The sequence below is a fragment of the Dama dama genome, chromosome X, assembly GCF_033118175.1.
Source record: "Dama dama isolate Ldn47 chromosome X, ASM3311817v1, whole genome shotgun sequence".
Classification (NCBI taxonomy): domain Eukaryota; kingdom Metazoa; phylum Chordata; class Mammalia; order Artiodactyla; family Cervidae; genus Dama; species Dama dama.
Window position 1 is genome coordinate 135,898,045 of NC_083714.1, and position 24,959 is coordinate 135,923,003.

The 24,959-nt window shown below is 46.7% G+C and overlaps 1 protein-coding gene across 3 annotated transcripts in view; it reads left to right on the plus strand.

The window, feature by feature from the left end:
• Positions 1 to 2,708: 2,708 nt before the first annotated feature.
• The window catches only part of RAI2 (retinoic acid induced 2), an 81,043-nt gene continuing 58,792 nt past the window's right edge, over positions 2,709 to 24,959 (plus strand). For 2 of the 3 annotated variants that reach the window (XM_061136606.1, XM_061136608.1), the window contains exon 1: positions 3,239 to 3,487. The gene's annotated coding sequence lies outside the window, so the exon portion shown is untranslated. Of the gene's footprint in view, positions 2,892 to 3,238; positions 3,488 to 24,959 lie in introns of those variants that run through there. The other variant, XM_061136607.1, reaches the window with a different exon arrangement.

Sequence of the window (24,959 nt, forward strand, 5' to 3'; positions counted from 1 at the left end):
TTGGTGCCTGCTGTTCCCTTCACTTGTAATGACCCTCTCTTCGAAAAACTCCCATTCATCTCTCACTGCTCTGCTCTTAGCAACATCTCTATGCCATCTTTTCTGACTTCCCTGCCCCATGCCACTTGCTACGTCTTCCTGCACAGTGATAGGCCCACTCCCCTGGTGTTCACCTAGCCCATTTTATAACTCCTCATGTACACATGGTGTCACATAGTATTGGTAATAGTTTGTTTACTGGCCTATGAGCTCCTTGAGATCAGCAGTATATGTTGACCATCTCTAACCATAGTCCTTAGCTCAGTGAGTAGCATACAGCAGGTGCTTCATAGATGTTTACTGCACAAATGAATGAATTACTCATCTGGCAAGTATGTGAAACTGGATTATGAGTCGATTCTGTATTAGAAAAGCAGGATATAGATCAAAGAATCAGATCCAAAATGGGAAATTTCCTGAGTCTTTACTTAAAATCACCAAATGTTTGAAATACAGATCCCAACAATCACCCTGATTGACCCTGAAAATTTTTTTTTTGTTCTTCCCTGCTGTTTGGGCATGTCCTTTCCTCCCTCCATTTTCTGTATGAACAAAATTCTTTCATATTAATGTCCTATTTATATCCCCAAACCTCTCCTCCCCCCAATGCAGACCCTCCCTTATAGACTCTTCTTTTCACCTTCTCTCTGCAAGGGCAGCTGCAGTGAAAGTACAGAAGGGTGCCACTGCACATTTCTCTGGAAATGGGGGCCATGATGCCTGTTTATTATGCATTAATCTGAATCAATACAGTCTTTCCTGAAAACATAAGCACCTCAAAGGGCACCAAATATGAATCACAACTGCCAGTGAGGATCAAACATTAACCCAGGGCTGTGATGAGGCCAACAAAAGAAATAGGCTAGTAACTGCCTTCCAGGATATCAATCCCTACCTTATACACACATACCCCCTCAACACACACAAAACCTTTATGGTTCTTTCATCCATGAACTTGCCCAATTATAATTGCCCAGCTGTGTCTTTAGTTGTATTCAGACTAGGTCCTGGCAGCCGAGACCTCACATACCTGATCCACGACTCAGAACACTTCTCAAATCTATAGAGGAAGTCTTTGGTTTCTGAAATGGTTGAAGACGAATTCACAGACAAATATTTCCACAGGTATCATTAATGACTTGGAGCTGATTTAAAACCTCCAGAACCTGACCGCAACAAGCAGGAACTGGTACTTTCTGTTGATACTCGTTTCTATCAGTTCTTAAACTTGCATTGTGTGTCTTTCTGCCCTTAGGTCGATCGGGTACTTCTAAGTTCAAGTCTATTTTTTTTAATTCAAAAGAAGAAATTCAGTATCAAGGAAAGGTACCACCAGGGCTGACTTCTCCCTTAGGGGCAGTAGGCATGATGTCTGAGGCCCAAAATATTTTCAGGGGCTCAGGGAAATGTTTTAAAATCAGATTTTCAAATTTCTTTCAAAGTCAGAAGAAAACGTGTTGTTTTAGGTCAAAGAAAATGTTTTAATATATAATATTAATTCATTCATCTTTATACCAATGAAATCATAAAATGTAATTTTTACCATTTTTTCTATGGAGGAAACAGTCCACAAAGGCAAAGTGCCCACAAAAGGTATAACATGGCCCTGGTTTCTACCACATTATGCTTGCAACACAACAAGGTTAGAATTGAACCTTTCAAACCCAAGTTCCAGTTCCCATACTAATCATAAATGTGCAGGCTGCTCTGTATGTACTACACACTCTGGTCACCCCCAATTCTACAAAAGGGCAAGTCATGGCCACTACTCATGTGAGTGTCCAGACTCAAGGAGGTTTGAACACGCAAAAGACATCCAGATTCAGACCAGCACTCTCTGCTCTGATTCAAGTAATTTCTGCTCTGCCTTTCTCTCTCAAATATCTGCATCCTGTTTTGATTACCAGAAAAAAACTCTTTTCATCTTTAGGGATTAATTAAGCCAATGTATTTGCTTCCTTTTCTCTCTTAAAACATTTATAGTATTTAGGTTTTTTTGTTTTTTACTTTGTTTTAAAATGATCAATACTACTACTGATACCTATGATTTATTTACTGGTTGGCGACCACATAGTCATCATCTCTGTAAGGCCAGTTCTTAGCCCAGTGTCTGGCAAACACTGGGTGCTTAATAAATGTTAGATTAACAGATGCATCACCTCTTCGGCAAGTATGCGGAAATGAGATTATGTCCGTGGGCTAATTTTGTCTTAAATCATCTCACACCTTGGGAGAAAGATCTTCGACCTGTATCACAATTGGCATTTTAGGAGATGGTCGCTGGGCCCTCGGCACCTCTGCCGCCTCCATCCACCCGCCACTCCCTCCCGGCTGGGCTCTGTTCTCTCCCAGCATCCTGGGGTCTGAAATGGTCCCCAGCCTGCTGGGAAGCAGCAGGGTCCCCGCTCCACCGGCCCTCCCCGGCGTCGCCCCCGCGCCCCGGCACCCTTTCCTCCCGCCACCCCGCGCCTCCCACAGCCACGCCCTCCCCGTGGGCGAGATCACCTGTCCGTCCTCAGCAGCCGCCTCCTCGGGTACCCTTTCGCCCCCCTCCTGCTCCCCCTCCTCCGCCACCTCCCCCAAGCCCTCCCCTTCCCCGCCTCCTCCCACCCCTCGGTGTATATAGTAAAGGCCGGGCGCCGCACGCAGACACACACTCGTCCGGACACAGGCGCACACACGCTCACGCACGACCGGCAGCGGCGGCGGCGACAGCAGCTCGGTGACAGCGGCGACGGCAGCTCCCACCGCTGCGCACCCCCTTCAGGCGGCCGGCGGCGAGGCCAGACCGGAGAGTCCCCGCACCCGCGACCACCCCACGGCTTCCTGGAGGCGGCGGCCGCGATTGCGAGGTAGCGGCCGCGGCGCCCCCGTGCGGGCCGGGGTACCCCCCCCAACCCCGCGCCCTCCCCGCGCGGACCTGCCACCGGGACGCAGGGGGCGCGCCGGGCTGGGCGCGCCTGGCGGGGCCCGGCGCCCGGGGAGGGGCCTGCTCCCGGGGGCAGGACGGCGCCTGGAGGCCGGGGCCGGCGGGGAGGGCCGGCGGGGGCGGGGACGCGAGGCGAGGCCGCCACCCGCGCGGCGTCCCCGGGCCCCGCTCCTGCTCCCAGCGCCGCGCACTGGCCGGCGGGGCCGGGGCCGGCCGGGGAGGCGGCACAGGGCGGCGGGGGGGGGGCCCGAAGTGGGTTTCGGGCCGCCACCGGCGCTGGCACAGGGCGCAGAGGGCGGCGCGCGGTGGACTCCGCGCCCGGGCATCGCACCGGGCCGCTTTCGGCTCTGTCGCTCTGCCCCGGCCCGGAAAACCCGGCGCCTTCCAGGCCCTTCGAAAGATGGATTCTGTTGACGTATCTGGCGGCCCTGGCGAGCCGGGTGGAAAGTTGGGTTTTGCCAGATCGCACTGGGCTCGTCTTTGTGACGCTTGGCCAGCCCCGCATCCTCCCGGAGCTGGGTGAGTGTGCATTGGCGCCCCGGGAATCCTCGTGCCCCCCAATGCCCAGACCCGGGGTAGCCGCACCAGCTAGGGCTTTCTGCCATGTTAGGCACCGACCGAGCAGCCTTCTCGCTGCATTTTGGCGTGCGTTTCAGCGGTGCCTTTTGCTGCGAAGGGACTTCTTGCCTCTCTCCCTGTTGGCTTTTTCGGGGTTGGGGTTATGCTCTGTGTGTTTGCTTGTTTGCCGTTTAAAGCCCGACTATTGTTCAGGATAAGCTCCGCCTGGGTGGGGAAATGGCATCCCACCACAGTTGCCGGCGAGGGGTAGAAATGTTGCCAACAGCTGCTGCTTTGTGCTTCCCTATCAGAAGTCCCTGGAGTAGGTTTGGGGCACGACGGATGGCCGGAGAGAGGGATGAGGCACGGAAGAAGAAGGTGGCTTTGGAGGAGCGAATTGTCACCCACCCCGAGGCACGCAGTCCGCTTCCCTCTCTGCCTGCCAAACTTTTATGAATATTCCTTTTGTGATGGGGGAAGCTTAATGAATTCAGCCCAGTTTTCCAGGGAAAAGCAACCCGGCTTTAACAATGGTTTGAGAACTTAATCAATGAGAAGGGCAGGGGAGGAGGAGGAGGAGGCGCTGACACCAGTAATCGGCGATGTGGTTGCTTTTTGCAGAGTCAGGTAGGGGAGAGGTGGGCAGGGCAGGGCGCAGCGCCTGGGTGGCCGCGTTCCGGGGGACTGCCAGGCGCTTTTACCTGTGCCCGCTGGAGCCACCCACCGTCGTGCCCCCACCTCACGGTCTGCCCAGAACTCCGCGACGGGGCTCGAGGGGCCGCTTGCGGCAGTGCGCGGGCGGCCCCCCTCATCTGGCGTTTTTAAGGATGTGTAAATATTTTGCTGAGGGTAAGTGACATCAACAGAATGATATTCCGCAGAGCCCGGGTGTGCAGCGATGATAAATAGATACGGCCAAACAAAGTTTTGATAACCGCGGATTCTCATGGCTGGCTCTGTTTCATTTTGGGTCTTTGTTTTTGTTGGTTTAGCATTATCTCTCATCCTCTGGTGTGATCCCTTTATTTAGCTGATTCTTGGAAGCTCCTCTTTAGAACAGAGAGAAAAGCAGCCAGCAGGGAGAAAACGATTCTTAGCCTTGCATGCATCGGGCAAGGTTTTCTATGCTTTCCCGGGTGAGTCTTTCCGGGACTGTTTCTATGTCTCTTTTCCTCCTTTCCAGTCACCAGAATCGTTTGTTGATTGACCAGGAGATTTCGGATAACTTTGAAAATGTGTTGTGATGTGCCTTTGTTACAGGAAAGAGGTGGCAGTACAGTGGGGAGGCTAGTGGGAGGACAGTGGGGAGGCTAGCGGGTGGGAACCCCTACCCACTGATTGTCCTTGGCGTTTTCTTCTCAAAGGGGAACACGGGGAGCTGTGCTTCTTTTCTAAGGCAGCGGGGTGGCTGGAAGGCTGAAAGCTGGGGGGCATCCCAGTTTCTCTGCCCCTTAGAAGCCCAGAGAAGCCACTGTACCCCCACCCCATACACAGTATCCCGTGAGCGGGCACGTCTGTCTCATCCTGCCAGATGCCTGCCAGAGGCATCCACCAGGTGGCTGGGCACCAGGAGCCAAGTCAGACTGGATCTTGGGGGTCCTGGCTGCTTTGGCACTAGCCCATGGGACCATTTAGCCACCTAGGGAGGCCTTTTATCATGCAAAGAAGCCCCAGACCTCCAGAGGTGATTTGGCCCAGGAAAGGCTGCCCATCTCAGAAACAAATGAGAAAACAGCTTTGCAGGTGATGCCAGTTGCCAGTATGAGAACTTGGTTGGTGGGCATTTGGGCAAGAACTGTAAAATAAATGAAAAGTCTTTTAGCCAGAAGACCGGGCCCCTGAAATGCAAAAAAAGAAAAAAAAAAAAAAGTGAAGAAAAAGAAAAGGCTGGAAGGTGTGTGACAAGGTGTTGCTGGGAGCGCTATAACACCAGACGACCAATATAGCTCTGGCTATGATGACCCCGAAAACTAGATAGGACTGGTCTCGCCAGAGCCATTTGACCCAGGAGGGAAGTATTCTGTACGTGGGGACATCCACACCCAGTGTGCTCTGAATGGACAGTAAGAAGAGAGCAAGTGTCTATCCTCTGGCTCCTTCTCTAACCTTAGTTTTGGGGAAGCAGGGGGGTAGCGGAGGGAAAGAAGTCGAGAAGGAAATGAACATTTGCTGTTGCCCTCTGTCTGCCAGACACTGTGCATATGGGAAACCATGATGTGATGGAGGCATTATTTTACAGATAAGGAATCAGACTCAGAGAAATTTCCAGTCGAGTGTCTGATTCCAGACCTCAGTGGTTATGACTTAAAGGGGCAACGTGTTCCTCTATCCTTCCCTCAAGGCTCTTATTTATTTCTCCCCAGGACTAGAGTCCTCAGCCCCTACCAAATGCAATACCTAACTGAGGGAGGGGGGCACCAGTGAGGCAGCTCGGCTACCCCAGCAGGGTACATGCTTATGTGCTAAGGAGATAGACCCCAAATAGTCCCTAACCATTTCAGATGGAAAAGACTGTACCATTTCATCTTGGAATTCCCAAAAGTCAACCGTCGCTGAATGAACCAGAGTTGAGTGACTAAATGATGGAACTGATGGAATGAATGGTGGTGGGAGGGAGCTATGTCATTATCAAGGGAGACCAGCTGGGAGAAATCCAGAGGTTTGTGTGTGGTTGGGGTCTTGGAGTACCTGGTGTGATGCTGCAGTTCTAGCCTTGAGGAGTTCCAAGCTGACAAGCCTGTGTGAGATGAGCAGTCACATTCCCATCTTACCCGTGAGGAAACTGAGGATGAGACCGAGTAGGTAATTAGCCTGAGGGCCATGGTGGGGCCAGAGGGTAGGTAAGGTATTTCTGACTCTTAAATGTCTCAAATAAACAAACTCTAAATAAAAACGAGATGGGTTCTTGCTCTGCCACTGCACCATCAAAGCAAAGTCCTTTAGCCCCCTTCCAACCAGATGGTAGCCTTTAAGCCCCTAAAAATTCTGGGGCCACTGGGAGAGCCAGGATTTGAATCCCTGTATGAGGTGTTTCTGACTCTCCTGCCTTCATGATGAGAATATGAGGGGGACCTCAGAGAGAATGAGGCTCTCGAGGAGGGGGAAAGATGGTTAATTGCACTCTCCCATGCACAAAAGCCTGCGTGGGATTCTGAATTAAGCTTGATTTGGGGATCAGGGTGACATCCTTGCTGTAGAGTTGGCAGCGCTTGTCTTTGGAGAATGCCTCTGATTACCACTTCTCCCTCCCACCTGACCGTCTGCCCGGATGCCCATCATCTCATTCTCTGTAGCTCAAGGCGTCTCCTTTGTGGTTCATCATTTCTGATGAGCCTCTCAAGGCTCCCGCTCTCCTATGTTCTGATGGCAGCTGCTGAGGAGGTGACTCGTGTTAGTACTTTGGGATTTTGCACATGACACCCTCCTTCTCTCTCCAGCCAAGAACACACATGGGAACACGCATGCACACGCAGAGGCAGGCGCATGTAATTTGATCATGCCTCTGTATCTGCTTCACCAAATTAGATTGCAAACCCAGAATTGTTATTGAAAGAACATACGTGACTTTGGCGAGCTTCTGTCCCAGCCCCTGCCTTAAACAGATCCGAAGAGCTAGGCTGCTCAAGCTGCAGATGCCTTAAGTAATGATTATACTCTCTTGGCCTTGCCATGCCGGCCCCTGGGGCCTTTCATAAGAGCCCATTTTAATCTCCACTTAGAGGTAGGGCTGAGCTCCTAGAACATCCCAGTCTTGCAGTTCCGGTCTCTGCTATAATTCTTATCGCCCAGCCTGCTCTCACCTGTCATTCTTCTTCCTACAGTTTTATTTGGTCTTTCAGCACAGCACTGTCTAATAGAACTCTCTATGACGATGGAAATATATTATATCTGCACCATGCTGTATGGTAACTACTAGTCATATGTGGCTTTTCAGCAGGTGAAAGGTGGCTACTCCAAAATAGGATATGCTATGATGATAACGTAGGCACAGGATTTCTATGACCTGGTGCAAAAAAAAAAAAAAAGAATGCAAAATAGCGCATTAATAATTTTTCTATTGATTACATGTTAAAATGATCCTATTTGGAATGTGTTGGTCAAATAAGCCAGAGTGTTGAGATGAACGTCACCTGTTCCTTTAGAATCACGTACGGATTTCTGTTCGGCAGTTCTGCCCCACCAGCCCGTGCCTTCAGCCTCGTAGCTCCTCCAGGAGTTTCGGGTGGCATGAACACCCTCCATCTCCATGGCAGGTGGGAGGCCTGGGGCTGACTCAAGAGCCACAGCAGCCTGGCATCAGGCTGCTCTGATTTGGGGGAGCTAAGGTGTCACTTGGGGGGGGTCCCCATCAAGCCCACCTGTGAGCATGTTTGCTCAGTCACCTTCTGTGAGGAACGTGGGCCCTGAAACTTAATGGAGACGAGAGAACAGGGCAGGGGTACGGGTGGACAGGGCTGGCTTTCCTTTCCTTTCCTCCACCCCAGGCTGGTGTCCTTGTCCATCAGAGAGCTGTCTCCCTCCTGAGTGACTGATTTCCTCAACACCTGCTCTAATAATATCCTTCCTGGGGATATGTGTTTGGAGAGTAGGGGCCCAAGGAGATACCCTCGCACTGAGAGTGGGTTATTTGGGGCTGGGGCTAGTCTTAAAGAAGAGAAGGGAAAAGGGGGGATGCACGTAGTCATTTCCTGACAGCTTGATGAAAACAAGAGCAAGGGAATAAATGCAGTTTCTGCGCGAGAGACAACATGAGCACCAGGAAGGCCAGTTTCACACACCCACGGTGCCGCAGATGAGAAGCCCTGAGGAAGGGACAGTTCGGGGAGGTGGGGGAAGGCTCACCACGGGCATTGTGCCCTTGGCCCTGGGCATGGCCCGAGGAGACAGAAAGAGCTGGAATAATGGACTCGGGGCTTCGGTGATTTATAGGTCAGGCGCCTGTGGCTCTGGCTCCTGAGGGGGCTGCCCCCACAGGGGACCCTTGGCTGACCTCCTCGAGCTCCTCAGAAGGAGCTGGTTTTGTTTCCCATGGCAGAAGCAGACTGTTTACTGGAGCACAGGAAGAATCCGACATTCTGGCGAAAAATAATTCATTAACAGCCAGGGTATTACCAGTTCCCTGGAAAAGCTCTTCCAGCTGCACTGGAGCAACTGTTCTTTCTCAGCAGCGGAACTGGGCCTCGCTGGTGGCCAGGACTGGGTATGCTTGGGCATTTTTGTCATTGTTGTTGTTTTTGCCTTTGTGTGTGTGCCCACTTTGGCCTTAAAATTCAGACAAAGGAACGGTGGCCTGAAAGGGTTGAGGACAGCCATTCTGTCCTCCATGGTTTTAGCCTGGAAACTCTAGGCCAACTCTAGGAACATGCATCTTCCCTGACCAAAGTCCATCCTCATGCCGGGGGCACTGCACAATCACATAGGATGTTGTAGAACTAAAAGAATTTTTGAGAATCTCAGCACCTGCTCTTAAGACTTTATGGAAACAATTGGCTGAAGGACTCCCATACCCACCTCCCCACCCCCACCCCCCCCACACACACACACTGAGCAGAATGTCCTATCTTGCTGTGTTGAATTCTTTGCTTACTATGAATTGGCACAGCGGGGCCGAAGTATGTGATTCATCATCCTAGTTTTGAGGGTATTTGGAAAGCCAGGCAGGCATAACCAACAGAATGGTTTGCATGTTTTGTTCACTAAGAATGATTGAATCTACAGTAATAAATAAAATGGAATGATTCAGGAAGCTTTTTATGCTCTGGAAAAATCTGCTTTAAAAGAGGGGGGTGGTTGTCTGCTTGTTTGTTTTTTAATGCCTCATGCTCAGAATTGTGTATCCAGCTAGCAAGAAATGGGAAAGAATGACATTTCCTTGGTTTAGTTTTTAAAAACACTAATTGCAGGTTAAGTAAGATGCAGTGTATTGATTTTGGTTTTGTATGGAACATAACGAGATAATCATTTTATTTTATGAGATATTAATTTCCATCCATTTAGACTGATGAAATATGCATTTCACATGTACCCTGCTAGCTCCACCATCATCACAGTATTGCTTTAATGTTCCTAGATTCAGACTGGGAACCTGTTTAATTTATTTGGAAAGGATTCAGCATGTCCTTAGTAAACATATGTGTAAGCCAACCTTAGATTTCAAGGAAAATGGGATTTTTCTTCTTTGATGACTACAGAAGATATGAATATTAAAGGCCAACTGTATTTGCCTTTAATTAGAGCACAGTTTCTCCACCTTGACCCTGTTGACATTTTAGGCCAGATCCTTCTATGTTGTAGGAGACTGTCCTGTGCACTGGAGGGTGTTTAGCCTCGACTCACTAGATGCCAAAAGTGTCACCCCTCCCCGCTAGTTGTGATGGCCAAAAATGTCTCCAGATCTTGCCAAATGCCCCCTCTGGGGCAAAATGGACCCTGATTGAGAACCACTGGTCTAGACCAAGATTTAATAAGTAATTTGTGGCTTTTGGATAATTCAATTTGAAATAATACAAGACAGAATTTCCCTCTCTGACTTATATGTGCAATTCATGGGAGTGATTAATTAATGGTTGGAAGTGGGTCATGTGCCAAATTTAATTGTAAGTTGGATGCAAGGGTCTGTAAGGTTGTATAAGCACAGAGATTTTTCTTTAAATTCAGGTGACTGAATAAGTCATAGGTAAGTGGGGGACACATTGTAATAACTAACACCTTTTCTGTTTTTTCATGAAGAGAACAGGTTTATTTCTCCTCAGTTTCTTTTTCACATGTGCCTGATTTCAGACATGCCTTCTCAGCCACCAGGCATCTTCCTCCACCCCCACCTCTCCCCACTGTCATTTCTCCTGTAGCATCTTAAGCCTGAGCCAATTAATTTAGCCCTTTAGTGTACTTGGGAGAGCCCTGCTCATAACACTGTAATAGACTCACTGCAGATCGTGGCAGCCCTTTACCCACCACTAATTTCTCTGTTTTCCCATTCTGTTGAGAGAGAAAGTCAATGGTGAGCAGATGGAGCCTGTTTCAAAATTATTGGACATTCACATTCAGGTGGACTTCACCACCCCTCCCAGTTTTTTCCCCTCTTACACACATTTATTTCCCTGCAGCAGTTCTGCTTGGGAAAAGGAACGGCAGCAGGGCTCCTCTAGCCAGCTCGGTCCTGGTAATGCCCGAGGTCAGCAGCAACAGATGGAATGCTGCTGCCGGGAGCCGCAAGAGGGGTAATCATGCCTTCACGGGGAACGTGTCATGGGGTAAACCATTCCTGCCAATCCATGGAAATGGGATGAGCCCTTGGGGCACAGAGAGAGAACGGAGAGGTGGATCGCTCATTACATAGGACAGTGTCCTGAGGCCAACCTCATCCCAGCCGTCTTTGGGGTGGGATGGGTGTTTAGGGAGTGCTCACGGGTGTGGCCAGGTGCTCAGGGCAGACATCACCCGGCAGCGGGGGAGGGGGGGACCACCTCACTTTGCAGGCATCCAAGGCCAGCTGAAGGCTGACCTTTTCCAAAGAGTGTCTGAAGGAATTCTGAGTGTCGAGTGTGGAAGGAGGCTTAGCCAGTGAGGAAAGATAGAAAGGTGAGCACGTGGGGGGTTGGCCAGGCCAGCAGTAGCCCTTCATTGGTGAGTTCGTGCCTCCCTTGCTGAGTCGTTTGACTCTTGGCAGACAGCCACTGAGTGCTTGAGTCCAGGCAGGGAAATAATTGATTTGCAGCACGTGACACTTGGCCATCCTGAGTTGGCTCTCCCTCGTGGACCAGGATTTGGGTGATGGCTGCAACACTAGGAGAGGAAGTGGGATCAAAAATCTGGGCTTGGAGGCCAGTTTCGTGGTGCAGAGGCCACCGGGGCCACTGCTGTGTGCTGCTGACGCCAACAGACAGGTCCGAGTGGTATGTTGTTCCTCAAAATAATGGCGATGGAAATGGCTGTGAAAAACATTTAGACCCTTGTCATAAAAATGCAAACAGTCTTCCTGCTATAGGGAAAAGCTAAATAAACTCTATTGCAGCTGTATTAAGTAGAAACAGATTTAAAAATCGGGTGTTTTTTTTCCTGAGACACTTATTTATAGCAGGTTGGGCAAAGGCTGCCACTATCTTTCGCGACTCCGGAAGACTGTTTTCCAGATGGTCCTTGCTGTTTTTCTCTTTATTAAGCTTAGCTGAACCCTGCCTTGCTTGGAAAGGTTCATAGAAACTGGTGTTATTTTTTTCAGATTACAATGGCCATTGATTGGCTAACAAATCAATGGATGGGAATGGATTGAGCCTGTGCCGATGGATTTCCTTTCGCATTTCAAAATAAGAAAAATGTCAAGGAAAGCTCAGAATAGGAGTGCTATTTCGACTGTGTACATCAAAGCTTTGAAAAACATTCAGGGCTGCGTTTTCTATTAATTTACATTTGCATTTTTTTTCTAAAATAACGCCATCCTCTTTGCTAAAAACTGCAACGTTACCGTTTCCTTTCCAACATCTAAACAATGTCCAGATACATTTCAGATTGAGCAATTAGCTCTGGCTGCAATTTCCTTTTAGGAAAAAAATCACTAATCCTCTAGATTAAATATGAAATTATTGAATGTGAAGATATCAATATTTGTTCTAGGATCCTTTGTGGCTTATCACTTGCATTTTAAGAAGGCTAGAAGAGGCTGGTTCTACCTGGCCTTTCCATGTTAGACACACCCATGACAGAAAACTCAAACTTTGTGTTTTTGCTCTTAGGAGCTGGGCAGCTGAATTTAGGGTCATCAAGGCTGATACTTACAGCTGAAACTGCACAGGGAACCATTTTGGAAAGGCACATAAACCAGTGATCCCTGCAGACCAGGCTTGAGTACCACCGCCAGACATGGGGCAAAATTTCTACCCATTCACAGTTAAATGAAAGAAGAGTGAAACTATACTGAGTTTCCATTTTTATAGGACTTCCCTTTATTCTAAAATGGCCTTTCCCACTTTTTTTAGTGTTAAAGTCTCTTTTGTGAATGATGATATTTGTAGTTTAGCATCTTTTTTTTCACAAAGTCAGAAGTTGAACTCATGTTGGATCCTACTTTTTTTTTTTTTTTAATGTTACTCATTCAGAACATTAGAAAGTCTGGGATTTACTGAGGAGGCCTGAGTAGATCAGGAAAGGGAGCCTTTGTTGCCATTTCTAAGCCAGAAAAACCCACCTGAGCTAGAGTCCTGCTCCCATTTCCTTACCTGATTCTTTTGACCCATCAGCCACAGAACTGTGGCTTTGTCCAAAGCCCATATGAAGAATGGAATTGCTTCTCCAGAGGAGGTTTTTTGTTTTCTGTTTTGTTTGTTTTTTTGGTTGCACTGTGAGGATAGTGGGATCTTAGTTCCACCAGCTGAGATTGAACCCAAGCCCCCTGCAGTGGAAGCGTGGAGTCCTAACCACTGGACCACCAGTTCACACAGGCTCAACCCACTGTCCTCCTTTCCTCAGCATGGCTCACCAGGCAGCATCCTCAGTCCCTTTACTGCTCCAGAGTTGCTCCCCCAGCTGCTCCTCCTCTTGCTAAAGCAGCCCTCTAATTTCATCACTGTAGCTCAAGAACATTCAATGACTCCCTATTTCCTAATTAGACTAAAACCCCATATGAAGCCTTTTTTTCATTTTCCCAGGCCACTCTCTCCCTCAGGACTGCTCTTCAGTAGAGAGGATGCCTCCAGGTTGTATCCTTGCTCTCACCCTGTGTGTTTTGATTGAAGTATGCTTGATTTACAAGGTTGTGTTAGTTTCGGGTGTGCAGTAAAACACATATATATGTAGGGCTTCCCTGGTGGCTCAACTGGTAAAGAATCCGCCTGTAATGTCAGAGACCTGGCTTCGATCTCTGGGTTGGGAAGATATCCTGGCCTGGAGAATTCCATGGACTGTATAGTCCATGGGGTTGCAAAGAGTTGGACACGACTGAGCGACTTTGACTTTCATATATAGATGTGTGTGTGTGTGTGTGTGTGTGTGTGTGTGTGTGTGTGTATTGTGTGCTCAGTCACTCAGTCATGTCTGATTCTTTGACTCTTTTGCAACCCCATGGATTGTAGCCCGCCAGGCTGCTCTGTCCATGGGATTTCCCAGGCAAGAATACTGGAGTGGGTTGCCATTCCCTTCTCTAGGGGATCTTTCTGACCCAGGGATCAAACCCAGGTCACCTGCATTGCAGGCAGATTCTTTACCATCTGAGCCACCAGGGAAGCCATATATATATATATAATTTTTTAGATTCTTTTCCTTTATAGATTATTACAAAATACAAGATATATTATTACAAGATATTGAATATAGTTCCCTATGCTGTACAGTAGGGCCTCAATATTTATCTATTTTATATACAGTAGTATCTGCTAATCTCAAACTCCTAATTTATCCTTCCTTCCCTTGTCCCTAGGTAACCATGAATTTGTTTCCTGTCTGTATTTCTGTTATGTATATAAGTTCCTTTGTGTCAGTTTATTTTTTAGATTCCACATATAAGTGATATCATATGATACCTGTTTTTCTCTGACTTACTTCACTTAGTATGATAATCTCTAGGCCTATCCATGTTACTACAAATGACATTACTGTATCCTTTTTTATGGCTAAATAATATTCCATTATATATATATATATATATATATATATATATATATATATATATATATATGCATGTGTGCATGCTAAGTTGCTTCAGTAGTGTCCGACCCTTTGCGACCCCATGGACTATAGTGCGCTGGGCTCTTCTGTCCATGGGATTATCCAGGCAAGAATACTGGAGTGAGTTGCCATGCTCTACTTCAGGGGATCTTCCTGACCCAAGGATCAAAACCATCTCTTGCATCTCCTACACTGGCAAGCTGATTCTTTGCCACTAGCACCTCTCAGAAAGTCCTACACACACACACACACACACACACACACACACACACACACACACACACACACATACACATATCATACATCATCTTCTTCATCCATTCATCTGTCAGTGGACAGGTTGCCTCTATGTCTTTGCTACTGTAAAATAGTGCTGCTATGAATATTGGGGTGCATGTATCTTTTTGAATTAGAGTTTTTGTGTTTTCTGTATACATGCCCAGGATGGGATTGGTGGATCAACTCTATTTTTGTTTTTTAAGGAACCTCCATACTGTTTTCCATAGTGGCTATACCAGTTTACATTTCCACCAACAGTATAAGAAGGTTCCCTTTTTCCTACACACTCTCTAGCATTTATTATTTGTAGACTTTTTGATGATGTCTCTCTCAGCTGTATTTTATTTGATTTTTTTATGGGGGGAGGTTTGCAAGAAGATTACGAGATCTTTGGGGCATCTTTCTTTAGATGAAGAGCACCGAAGCCTGAGTCTAATGTAATGGACCTTCCCATGGATTGTGACATTAGTGGTTTAAAAAAAAAAGGAAAAAAACTCCACATAAAATGAGGCTCTCAAGCTTCAAGAATTATAACCTTACTATGAGTCTCTCCTACAGTACTGCTTCTGGATTAGAATGCCCCATTTCTGACCTGCTGGCAGATGGGTGTTGCTTCATGAGGGAACTGCTGGCTTGTCCTACTGAAAACAGAGCCACTTATACAAACTTTGAAATTTGCAGTTAAGACATAGTGAAGGGCATTAGCCAGTGCAAACTGTCCATTCTATTAGAAATGTTTCCAATGGCTTTTTATAAAGTCATAGTAGGACAGTATTACCTATTATTTGTCAAGCTTCTGCTATAGCCTGGACAGTTAGTTGTACCAGGAGATTTACATCTATTATTTTTGTTCCAGCTCCATAAGAGTCATATGATGTAAGTGGGTATTTTGAGCTTTATATCATAAAGGGGGAATTGGAGGCTCAGAGAGGGTTAGTAACTTAAACAGAGTCACACAGCTCATAGGAGGTAGAACTGGGATTCCTCCCCAGTGTGGTTCAAAAGAATTTTCAGTGATGATGGAAATGTCCTTCACTATCCAATATGGTAGCCACTAGCCAGCCTTAAGTTGCTGTTGAGCACTAGAAATGTGACTGGTATGTGGCTGAGGCCTGACTTTTTAATTTTTTCTTAACCATTTTTTAAGTGTACAGCTCAGTGGTGTTCAGTGTATCCATATTGTTGTGAAGCCATTACTACCATCCATCTCCAGAGAACCCTTTTCATCTTGCAAATTGAATCTGCGTCCTCCTTAAACACTAACTCCCTGTTTACCCTCCTTCCCCTAACCCCTGGCAACCACCTTTCTACTTTCATTTTTCTTTCTCTTTCAGTCTCCCCTTTCCCCCACAGCCTCTGGTAACCACCATTCTACTCTATGTTAATATAAATCTGCTGTGCAAATTTCCCCGTTTGTATATTTCCAAGAGCAAGTCTTGAAAGGCATGAACTCAAAACCCGATTTCTGTTATTTACAGGGTCTGTCCCCATTCATCGGTGATGAAAGGTCAATGCAGTATTTGTCTATTTTAAATGTAAATTGCCCCTTGTGGCTAGTGGGTGCCGTATTGGAGAGTGCCACTCTGGACCGACTTTGCTGTGCCATGCGGCCTGACGCGCACCTCTCCTGGAACGCCCAGCCGCTCTGCGTCTCTCTTCTTCCCTCTCTGCCCAGCACAGCTCCCCTGTTTCTCAGAGGCCTGTAGACCAGTGGTTCTCAAGTTTTAGCAGGTGTTAGAATCATCTGGTGAAGTGAAAGTCGCTCAGTAGTGTCCGACTCTGTGACTCCATGGACTGTAGCCTGCCAGGCTGTTCTATCCATGTGATTCTCCAGGCAAGAATACTGAAGTGGGTAGCCTATCCCTTCTCCAGGGGATCTTCCTGGCCCAGGGATTGAACCGGGGTCTCCTGCATTGCAGGCGGATTCTTTACCAGCTGAGCTACCAGGGAATCATCTGGAGGGCTGGTTAAAACACAAATTTCTGGGACCCGCCTGGCAGGCCTGGAATGGGGCCCAAGAATTTGCATTTCTGGCAAGTTCCCAGGTGCTGTGGGGCTGCTGGTGCTAGGATCTTTGGTTGAACATTGTCTATCCAGGCTTAAAGACTAATTCCTACATCTTACAGTGGTGTGGCCTGGGGTTTAGCTGTTACCTCCTGGCATGCAGGGAGCAGCGGCTGCTGGCTCACCTCAGCTGGGAGAAGCCTCCTTCCTGCTCCTGTCCTGGGGACCTGGCCCTCCCTCAATCCCGACTTGACTTGGACCACTGTTAGCTTGGGTCACTCCCTTGGCAATTGCTCTGGAATGCATTCATTTTCATTTGGGGCTCCTTAGGAGGGGCTGGAAAGCCAGGCAGGGTGAAGGAAGAGGCATAATCTCTAAGAATTTGCCTGACCACATCGGGCAAGCCAGGAAGGAGAGGCCCATTTATTGTCCACGCTGCTATTCTCTGCAATTAAAGGTGGCAGGAAACTTAACTAGAAAAGGAAAAAAAAGTGAAGCAGGTGAGGCAGACAGATCAGGAAGCCTAGTCTCCCTATCCTTGTATTCTTACCCTAATTAAGGTCTCTGTCCCTTTTGGAGGGCAAAGGCCAAATACCCTGGGGCAGGATTGGAGGTGACGGGGTGGGTGTGGCCAGAAGGGCCCAGAAGTCCTTGGAAAGGGTGCTGTCGCGTCAGCCACCTTGACTCTGGATCTAGCTTTCATCAGTGCTGAGAATGTTGTTCTTATTAAAAATAAACACACATGTGAAGAAGTAGCTGCTAGGCTGTTTTTCTTATGAATGTTTGTAAAACAAAAGAGCAATGTGGAGTCATTTTTTTTCCCTAAGTGTGCACATATCTGTGTTTTCTCCCACAGAACCTACGCTTTTTTCTTTTCTTGTCTCCCCCTCTTTGTTTTGTTTTGTTTTGTTTTTTTGAGAGCAGGAATCATATGTCTTTTTTTTTTTTTTTTTTTTTTTTGTGGCTTGGTCTTAAACCAGCATTCATTCTCTTGAGCCAGGCAGCACTTCCTAAAGTTCATTTTAATCACCATCTAGAACAACCCAAACCCTTCGTGGCTCCTGGCAGCATACTCTGCAGTACTTAGATGTTGATAATATGTTTAATTTTTAAAAGTTACAACTGCGCAAATTTCCCCGTTTGTATGTTTCCAAGAGCAAGTCTTGAAAGGCATGAACTCAAAACCTCATTTCTGTTATTTACAGGGGTTTGTCCCCATTAATCGGTGATGAAATGTCAAATTCTTGTGCCTCGAGTACTTCCATCTTCCCACTCGGCTGTGTGCCATCTCCCCCTGCGTGAGCTCAGCAAATGTGAGCACACCGGTGAGGCCCCAGCCTTGTCCCTCTTGTTTTTAATCACTGCACCGCATCCTACTTTCCTCTGGTCCATTGGACCCACTCTCAGCCCCATCTCAGATATTTGGAACACAAGGCTCTTCATCCCCCCTCTGTATGGGATGCTTCTTCCCTTCCTGCAGATCTGTTGCTTTCCCCCTCTCTCTGTGATGGCCATTGCCAAGTTCCCCATTCCTTTGTTCACTTATGTGGGTGGGGTGAAGATACCAGGTTCTCCAAATCCATGATGGAGCTGAAGCACCTGGTCAGGAATTTCATGTACATGCTCGCAGGTAAACTGCACCATAATATTTAAAAACAGCTATTTTTCTTTGCAGTTTTCATGAGGAAACTGAGGCAGAAGGGCAGGTTATGAATGATGAGCAGAAAAGGTTGGCAGGATCCAGATCATCATGGGTCTTGTAGCCTTGGCAAAGCACTTGGACTTTATCCCTAAGCAGTTTTACACAAGCCAGTGACATTATTTATTTCACATGTTTTGTTTTTCTCCCTAATGGAGAACAGGGCAGAAGGGAAGGTAGACCAGAAAGGCTCCGTTGCAGTAATCCAGGGAGACCAATGACCTTGACCTTGAGTGGAAGCAGCATGGTGCCTGTGAATGGGGAGGCACGTGGCTGGATTCTAGAACTATTTAGGAGACTGACTCTGTGGGACCTGCTAATGGCTGGTAGACAGACTAAATTGTGACAGCACCCTAGTTTCTGTCATTTAGGCCCCTTAATGAGCCAGGGAACTCAGGAAAAGGGGACAGTTTAAGTACCTGGGCCCCACCCCGCCTTTGCAGCCAGGGGTGGGGCAGCCCAGATCTAGACAAGTGGTCAGAAAACCTTGGCACCAGCCCTCAGTAATCATCTGAGCACCCAGCTCTGAAGGGAATATGATGAAAACAGTGAACCAACCAGAAAATGTGGGGGAGAGAGGAAACCTGACAGACATAGTGAACAGCCAAGAGCACCTTCAGTCAGCAGCTTTAAATACACTTTCCAAATTCATATGCTTTAAATAGGTCAGAATTTGTAAGCGCTGGCGGCCATGGGTGATCCTGCTGGTAGAGAGGAGTTTGGCTGGTGGCCTGCCACCAAGGTGACCAACTGTTCTGGTTGGCCAGGGATTCAGGGGGTTCCGGGGACACGGGACTTTCAGCTTTAAAACCCCACAGTCCTGGGGAAACTGGGCAAGTCGGTCACCCCACCTGCCAGGGGAGGAGTTGCAATCTGGACACCAGGCCTGATCAGGGCCAAAGCAGTGGGGACTCAGTTCAGCCTGGAGAACCGGTATGGGTACCCCACCACCGAGCAGAAAGGGAGCTTGGCAATGGCAAAGGAAAGAACATAACCCGAGCCCTTTTAGATAGCTTCTCTGGGTCTGCATGAAATGCTTCTCTTAAATGGGAGCCTGAGAGGTCCATTCTACTTTCCTGGAACTACCATATGCCTTGTGCTCCTTATAATCCTGCCCATCCAGGGATTCAGCCAGACATTTCCGGTGAATATTAGGTGAGTGAACAAATTCTTTGGTCCTGCTGGCCTCCTGGACATACAAGTCCTTAACCAGATGTGGGAATATTTAAACTGGGCCCTGGGTGAGCTGAACAGTTTCTTTACATAATGTGTCCCTATATCCAATCATGGGGTGTGTGTGTGTGTGTGTGTGTGTGTGTGTGTGTGTGTGTGCGTGTGCGCGCGCACCCTGGGTGAGCTGAACAGTTTCTTTACATAATGTGTCCCTATATCCAATCATGGGGTGTGTGTGTGTGTGTGTGTGTGTGTGTGTGCGCGCCCTGGGTGAGCTGAACAGTTTCTTTACATAATGTGTCCCTATATCCAATCATGGTGTGTGTGTGTGTGTGCGCGCGCGCGCCCTGGGTGAGCTGAACAGTTTCTTTACATAATGTGTCCCTATATCCAATCATGGGGTGTGTGTGTGTGTGTGTGTGTGTGTGTGTGTGTGCGCGCGCGCGCGCGCCCTGGGTAAGCTGAACAGTTTCTTTACATAATGTGTCCCTATATCCAATCATGGGGTGTGTGTGTGTGTGCGCGCGCGCGCCCTGGGTGAGCTGAACAGTTTCTTTACATAATGTGTCCCTATATCCAGTCATGGTGTGTGTGTGTGTGTGTGTGTGTGTGTGTGAGAGAGAGAGAGAGAGAGTCACTCAGTCGTGTCTGACCCTTTTCAACCCCATGGGCTATAGCCCACTAGGCTCTTCTGTCCATGGAATTCTCCAGGCAAAAATACTGGGGTGGGTTGCCATTCCCTTCTCCAGGGGATCTTCCCAACCCAGGGATTGAACACAAGTCTCCTGCATTGCAGGCAGATTCTTTACCATCTAAGCTATCTGGGAAGCCCAGTCATGGTTAGAAAAGCCTTTTTATTTTTTAAGAACAGTAAAAGGCAGAATCATTTGTAGCAATAGAACATTCAGATCTTTATTTGCAAAGAGAGCATAACCCTCCATTATTCATAACTCTTTTAAAACCAAATGACAATTTTTTTTGTTTTCAAAGGCTTCCCTTCCCCACCCCTATCCCAACTATTTTCTCTTCCAAAATAAACCTCAGTAGATAAGCAGACTACATGTTGCAAATGGCAGGACAGAGGAGCACTTGGAAGAGGAAACTAATGAAACAGATTTTTCCTCTGAAGGTCTGGCCTGGTGGGAGCCTTTCACTCCCTTCCATGCAGAGAGAAATGGAGTGAGGTGACCCCCATTCAAGGGAACCCCTGACACCAGGGAAAGGGAAACATATGAGTCCATTTGTGAGGTGGACAGCAGCAGCAGGAATAAGGAGAAATTCTGTGCAGGGAAATAGAAGAATAGAGGAAGGTGTGAAAAAAGTAAGAGTGAGATTCCTCAGGCCACAAGGCTCAGATAGTGTAGTAGTGAGAAGGGCCATAAACGGGACTTGGGTCTTTGGAAAGGAGCCTCCAACCATACCCTGTCTTAAAATGAGTCGGAGAGTGAAAATGAGCTTTGTCATTTCCCTGTGCCCTTCTGGATCACTTTATGAAGAGTTGTAGCAAAATTACCTACAGTATATTCTTTTCCAAGCATAAAGGACTTGGTGGGTAAAAACTTAAATAATAGTATCAGCATGTTAAAAAGGTTTACTATTTCACATACACTTTAAATAGATCAGAATTTTTAAGCAATGGGGGGGTGGGGTTTATTTTTTATTGGTAACGTTTGACTTTCAAAGTCAGCTTTGTGGATGGGAGAAGTCCTAAACATTATCCATCACGGATTTTTATTTTCAAAGTTTTGTCCAAACTCTTAACATACACACAGGAAAGTACCTGTATTAATAAGTGTACTGCTTGAAGTATTTTCACCAACAGCACACCCACGTCACCAGCATGCTGGTAGAGATGGGGATCACACCAGTCCATCAAAGCCTCCGTGCCCTTTTCACCACCCCTCACCAATAGTGACCACTATCTTCCCACAGCACAGATGAGTTTTGTCTCCCACAGGGCTTTTTCAATCGGGCTTTGTGTGTGACTACCAAGAAAAAAAAAGTCCTTGTAATTTTTTTTTAAGGAGCAGGGAAGAAGTTTTGTAACAGTTTCCTTTCTCTGGCAGATCCGAGTTAGCCCTGTTAAACAGGAAGTTCCGAGCTGGGTCCCTGCTGGTGCAGGGTTTTGGGCAGGCTGGTCTCTGCTGCCCAGAACGATGCCCAGGCCATGAGCCAGTAGCCTGCCCTTGGCGCCACCTCTACCAAAGGCAGCCACCGAGCTGGCCTTATCTGCCTCATTAAAGCCTCTGTCAGATCCTGCAGAGACACGTGTCCGGAAGCACTGGGGACAGGACCACAAAATGGCTGAAAGTTCCCCGAATGTACTGGCCTTCTGGAAAGGAAGGCCAGGCACCACTCAAAACAGCTTACCCAACGCACTCAATTTTTTTCCAACTTCCAAATGAGAGTGTGATTGATTGATTTTGCTTCCTGGTAGGTTTCGATGTGCTTTCTGCCCCCTTTTCTTGTTGCTGCAGGAAGCAAACAGTATGAATGCGGGAATAAAGCTATGGAACATACATCGTAATGTGTCTGGAGCGGCATCAGAAAAGGACTTATTTGTTCTCCTGGGTTGTGTAGTGCCGAGTGATTGAATGCTCGCCAAGCTGTCAGTTTTATGAAACAAATTCCCTAACCCCCTTGGCCCAGAGCTTAGCTCAGCCTGAGATGGAAAAGAAATAACTTTTAATAGAAAACTCATTGCTAAAATCTAAGATAAGATTTCAGAGTTACTTCTCTCCTAAGAATAAAATGAAATATGGAAGAAGGCATTTGATGGGGGACTCTTAGGGAACCTTATTTCTCAGTTCTTGGTTAACAAACTGTGTTAATAAAAATATTTAGACCGTCGTGATGCATAATGCATTTTTATTCCTAGTGAGCTGGCCTATTTGTATACACAGATGTTTCCTGTGGTCCTTCTATCATTGCTTCTACTTTTTCTGAAACAATATTTCTAGCAGGAAACAGAATCTTATGTTAAGATCCTAAGTCCCCGGCAGACCCTGTTAGTTTGAGAGGATATTTCCATTTCTAGATTTGATATTGGTGGGGGAGGGGGTGGTAGGAATCTTCTTTTATTCAAAAAACATGGAAGGTAATGCATTGAATCCACCATATCGAGACATTATTAGGCAATTCTTCCTTGGCTTCTAAATTAGACCTGGACGATTCATCCAGGCATATTCATTGCTGAAGGGCTGGATGGCTTTTCACTCTCCGTTCTCACTGTCAAAGGCGCGGTGAGTAATGCCTGCTCTTTCATACAAACCTTAGGTGTGTTTAACTGGGTTTTACAGATTTTCCAAAGCATTGTTCTCATAGAGCCGCAGTTCCCTTTCCAGCACCAGGAACACTGTGGCAACACAGCTCACCAGCCCAGTTTCTCTGCCAGTCTTAGCAGCATATGGAAATCAATTAAAAATAAAATCTATAGGCCAGCATGCTAAGGAAGAAAATGAGGTTTTACATATCAGCATTCCTCAAAAAAAAAAAAAAAAAGATGAACCTGTCTTAATAGAAAAATGGCACAATGCCCTAATGAAAAATTAAGCTTCAGGACTTAGTCCATAATATCTCAGTGCTGAGCATGTATTTCCTCCTGTGGCTACCCCTGTGAGTGAATTCTGAAATAATCAGGCAGTATGTTGAAATAAGATATCATTCTGCATGACTATAGCAGTGAAGCTTCGCCTTGTTTGGCTGACTTGTCAGTTACCACTTGAATGCTAGGAAAGGAAGAATCTGGTTCTTTGGAAGTTTATTTTTCTCTAACATTTTAGTTAATTTGTTTCTTTATGATTATAAAAGTAATAATGCTTATTTTAGACAATTTACAAATGCAGAAAGGTGACAAGAAAAGAATAAACGTTGTTTTGGGTTCTTGTCCTAAAGGGTCTTATTCTCCCATACATATGTCCTTTATCTTCTTTAGGCATTTGAAAGATATAGTCTACAATTCAGTCTTCCTGTGCTTAAATGGATTATTACCCCTGAAACTTCATTAACTTACATTTCTCTAATTATCAACATCAAGAATGAGATGTTATCTATTTTATTACCTCTCATGTGTGACAAACAATGTTGGCCTATTTACCCCCGCCCACCTTCCACTGTCCCTTCCCACCCCACTTGTTCATTGCTGTATACCCAGCACCTAGAATAGCACTCAGCACCTTGCCAGCTGTTGTTTAATAGATTTATTGAATCAAATCAATGAATGAATGCTTAGAGCTTACCCTCACATTACTTGCAGGAGGTGAGCACTGACTCCTGAGGCTGACCTCTTTCCCCCTTCCTTTGCTGCCTTTCCCAAGCAGTCCATTTAAGCCAAGGCTCCTGTGGCTCTCTGTTGTGTCTGCTTTCCCAGATCTTCTACCTGGGGAGGCAGTGAGAGGTGGCGGTGAAAAGTGCCTGGTCTTTGGAGTCAAACAGACCAAATTCCCAGGTCCGCAGATGACTACATAATGAGGCATGAGTCTTAATCTCTGTGGGCTCAGAGATGCTGTCTATAAAATGGGCAGTGATGATACGTCCCTGACAACATGAACGACAGATATCTATGATATTTGGTACACAGGATCCAAAATCTGTAGCTCCTAATATTGTTGCCACTTCTTTTTCCAATGACAGTGTAAATAAAGAGCCCATGGCACCCTAGAACACTGCCTTTCTCCTTGCATTTCCAGTCGTTTCATCTCATGAGCATAGGAGACTTTCAAATGAGTTACTTTGTGCTTCTGTGCCAAGTAAATTGTCAGTGGCAAAGAATCAAGTGGGCTTTCTAATGACTGTGTTTCCCCTGCCATCACACAGGCTTCCCCTTGGTGAATTGTTCTTGTGTGTCTACCTAGCTGACCCCCATGAGACGGTGAATGGACGGGCCTTCTATCTTGGTATCCTCAACCTAGGTCTCACAGTGCTGTAACCGAGGAGTCACTCAGAATGTATTTATTAAGTGAATAAATAAACGAATAGTATCATGTTGTACACATCTTGCCATATCTCAACCATACCTGTGGGCTTTCTATAACCTTCTGGATGGCAAAAGTAAACCAGACTAGAGAATTAAGTTTCTAGCCCTCTGAATCTATAATGTAAGCTTCTGGCAGACAGATGCAATACTTATAGGTTCTGCAGAGAGCCAGCTTAAGAAAAACAAAATTCTAGTTCCTTTTACTTTCCATGATTAAGTTCATGGATTCACTGACTGGTATATAAGGTTCTTTAGGAGAGGAGGAATGATACTGTGTGCACAGTAGTGCTCATGTCTGCAGCTTTGACTTATGTGTGTGTTGGCACCTTTTTCACACAGAATCTGATGAGTTGGCATTTATTTTTGACAGCATCTCAAATCTTGTGAAAGTCAGAGTTGGGAGCTGATGTTGTTGTTTTTTAGTAATATCTCAGATGATGGCAGAACAACCTTGATAATAAAAAAAGAGAGGTTTAAAAAGATGTCCTCTTAGAGTTCTTCCAAGAAACTAAATGTTCAGCAAAGAGCTTTAAAACTTTCCAGAACAAAGGCTTCCTGAGCATTGGAATTTTGCAGACTGAACACAAATAAACACACACACACACACACACACACACACACACACACACACACACACAGAGTCT